This window comes from Panthera pardus, unplaced genomic scaffold, assembly GCF_024362965.1.
Source record: "Panthera pardus isolate Hobbes unplaced genomic scaffold, ASM2436296v1 HiC_scaffold_11, whole genome shotgun sequence".
Taxonomy (NCBI): domain Eukaryota; kingdom Metazoa; phylum Chordata; class Mammalia; order Carnivora; family Felidae; genus Panthera; species Panthera pardus.
The window spans coordinates 103839514-103843239 of NW_026526666.1; the positions used below are offsets into that span (position 1 = coordinate 103839514).

Here is a 3726-nt window from a genome sequence, read left to right on the forward strand (position 1 = left end):
CTGAGCCGAAGTCGGATGCTGAGCCGACAGAGCCCCCAGGCGCCCCTGCAGTGAGCAGTTTTAAGTTAACACATGGTCGAAGCTGAAAGACCGCCCGTGATGATAGACTGTTCTGGAGACGCTTTCCAGACCCTGTGTCTGCCTCTCCTGCCTCCCAGCAAGGGCCACACTTGGTGGACAGCCGGGTGTGCTGTGGCCCATGCCACCACCCACAAAACCCCAAAGCCCCCAACCGGCAGTCAGTGGGATCGGTGGGACATTATAAGCCGAACGTCTGTGAAACCTGATGAAGGCCGAGGTCAGCCATCCGGCCGTAGGGCATACAGACCGCGAGCAGCAGGCACGCTCTCGCTACAAACGGTCCTTTCTTTATTGCAGGGATAAAGACACAACCAAGTGCTTATTTTATTGTTTGCTAATGCTTTTAAAATTTTGCAATAAAGCCCTTTGGCAGCCATGAGCTAAAATAATGAAAGTACACGTTTATCGAAAACCAAGCGCTGAATTTCTCGAGGTCATTACAATTACGCGGAAGCTATAGTTGGCACAAAATGCTCATTCATGTTGTCCGCAGGCCCTCGCAAGGACACGGATCACACAGAAGCTTCTGCCTCCAACATCAGTGGTCCCTTGAGGAGGGCTTTGCCCAAAGACAGGATTTTACCACGTGTGGCTGCAGAAGGTCTCTTGCACATCTCACCTGGAGGCATGACTTTTCTTTTAGGTTACCCTCCGTCCTTCCAAGCTCAGCCGGCTCATTTCAGATTCTAATTTTTCTTGTGCACGTTTGAGAGGCCAGCCATCAGCTGTTAATACATCAGTGCCACCAGCAGAAGAAGGATTTGGCAAACTGGTAAAGGGAGCCAATCTTAACCCATGTCCTCAGATACTTCAGACGGGAAATCGGTGAACTCCAAGAAAGGTTCAATGTTTTCAGTCCAATTTATGACCTAGAAATACCACTTTCACAATTTCATCCTGTTGGAGGCAAAGCACCTGAGATTCTTACAAGCACTAGCAAATTCACTGAGGAAGATCCCCCCCTGCAGATAAAGCTACTTGTTTTATGGTGGTGATAATACGCATATGTATGCGATGGAAGCTTCCTCACAAAAGCCATGTTCTTACAGTAAAAAGACGTGTGGAGCAGATATCTGAAGGAAGAGCAGGTTGTGGAGAACACACGATTCAAAATTGTGCCCAACGAGGTGAGCCGATCTAACCATCAGATCACGTAAGTTGTCACAGATCAAATCATGTCAGTGTCGCGGACAAATTTACAAATATTTATGTGCACTCAGTTAAAGTAACTAAAGAGCGACCTGTTATAGCAAGAAGATACTGAATTAAAATGAATTAAAAAAAAAAATAAAACCTTCCATGTGGTAGTTTGTACCTTGCTGCCCGCCATGAGGAAGGTTGTGGGAACACTTGAGCTTTTGGAGAGCTTTGTAAATGCATCTGAGTGTCCTGTGATGGCCTGAAACTTTTGTAAATAAACCCTCTGAATGTTTTGGTTGCATCAGACAATTTAACAACAATGACAATAGCCAACAGAAACTCCAGCTTTGGAGCCTTTGAGGAAATTATAGTTATTGAAAGCAAGCTTGCAAACAGGAAGACACTATATTTATCCGATACAAGGTTGAGGGGGTGACAAATGAAACAAGTCCTGACAGCATATAGGATTTGGTTTAGAAATTATATGACTGGGGCGCCTGGGTGGCTTGGTGGGTTGAGCGTCCAACTCTTGATTTCGGCTCAGGTCATGATCCCAGGGGCGTGGGTTGGAGCCCCATGCTGAGCACGGAGCCTGCTTGAGATTCTCTCTCTGTCCCCCACGTCCTCTGCCCCTCCCCCCTCAAAATTAAAAAAAAAAGAAAGAAATGATATGATTGTGCTTTGGAATAATAGCTCAACGAGTAGACAGCATCTTTTAATGAAGCCCTAATTTTCATTAAGCAAATTAGTATTTTGTACTGGAACAGAACAAAATAAAAATATCTTCAAGTTCGCTGCATCTAAACATAAAGAAACGTTCGAGAGAATCACGTATGAGAACAATGTCAAAACAGGTGACTTATTTGATGAGTTCTTACCTCGTCGGAGTATTTGCCAAAGAAAGCTTCTCAGGACAGAAACAAGAAGCCAGTCTCCATAAATGCATTTGGGTGAAATATTTACATGTTTCAATGTGGAGAAAAACTAGTCGTGAACATGTTCTCTGTAGAGCTGAATTTGCTCTGAGCTTACCAGATACCCCTGCACCTGCAGAGAGAAAATCATCTCAATTAAAAATGTTATGGTCTGACAGAGAGGAGACATCTTAAAGTGTCAACAATTTCAAATGTACTAACCAAAAAAATTATAGTTTTGAGGAAGGACACAAGCAGTTTTATGGAAAAATTTTTAATGCTAACATTCTAATGAAAAATGCTACTCTTTAAAAAAAATTCCAATGGGTCTACTAATATAATAAAACCCACTTAGCCAAAGGAAATACTTCAAAAATACACACCTGTAATTATTTCTAGTGCCCGCCTCTTCTGCCCTGCCTCTAGTGCCCCAGTTTGGATGGAGACTGAACGATCAGCCTGTATGTCTGCCACACAGGTTTTCAGACTTCAGAATCTTCCGGAAGCTTATTTCATTGTGATGCGGGCAATCTGAGACCTGGTCTGTTGCTGGTTTTCAATCAAGGGATGATGTACAACACAACACCGTGACACCCAAAGATCTGAGGCATAGGGGCGCCTGGGTGGCTCAGTCACTTAAGCGTCCGACTTCGGCTCAGGTCATGATCTCATGGCTTGTGAGTTCGAGCCCTGCGTCGGGCTCTGTGCTGACAGCTCAGAGCCAGGAGCTTCTTCAGATTCTGTGTCTTTCTCTCTCTCTCTGCCCCTCCCCCAATCACATTCTGTCTCTCTCTCCTTCAAAAATAAATAAACATTAAAAAAAAAAAGATCTGAGGCATATAGTTCACTAAGCTTTGACATATGTGTACACCCGTATGGCCAACACCCAAGCAAAAGATGAAACATTTCCATCATTCTGGAACCTTCTCTGTGCCCCTTTGCAGTTAATCCCCCACTCCTAGGTAACCAGTCTTCTTGTTGTCTGAACTCACAAGGATCTGGGTCTGGGCCCTGGCTTAGTCACGGGCCAGCTGTGCACCATAACTTGGGTAAGTGCTCAAACTCTCCAAACGTCACCCACCATCCATGGAATGGAGCTGAAGGGTTGTTGAGAGGTGCCATGAGGTAAGGTGTTGGCAGAGCGTTGGGCATAGAGCAGGCACTGAATAAATGAAAGCACGGTCGGTGGTGATTGAGGATGGAGATCAGCTTCCATCAGTGTAGGATTCCATCACCATGGGGGGGTCCAAATTCCACAGACAATTCTGTCAAGGTGTCCTGCTCTGCCTTACCTGTCTGCCAGGTGTCCTACCTGTCTACCCCTCCCTGCCCAAACTCCCTGTAGCCTCCCGTTGTCGTTTTTTTTAATATAATTTATTGTCAAGTTGGCTAATCCACAGCGTATGCAGTGTGCTCTTGGCTTTGGGAGTAAATTCCCATGATTCATTGCTCACACACAACACCTAGTGCTCATTCCAACAGGTGCCTTCCTCGGTGCCCATCACCCATTTTCTGCTCTCCCCCCGCCCCCCCATCAACCCTCAGTTTGTTCTCTGTATTTAAGAGTCTCTTATGTTTGACTCCCTCTCAG

At 45.4% G+C, this 3726-nt stretch overlaps 1 long non-coding RNA gene across 1 annotated transcript; it reads right to left on the reverse strand.

Annotated features, from left to right (window-relative positions):
- Positions 1-381: 381 nt before the first annotated feature.
- Positions 382-2679, reverse strand: LOC109274352 (uncharacterized). Its single transcript, XR_002083554.2, has 3 exons — positions 2519-2679; positions 2100-2268; positions 382-978 (listed from the first exon to the last, which is right to left on the reverse strand). It is a non-coding gene; the product is annotated as an uncharacterized LOC109274352 (long non-coding RNA).
- Positions 2680-3726: the final 1047 nt, after the last annotated feature.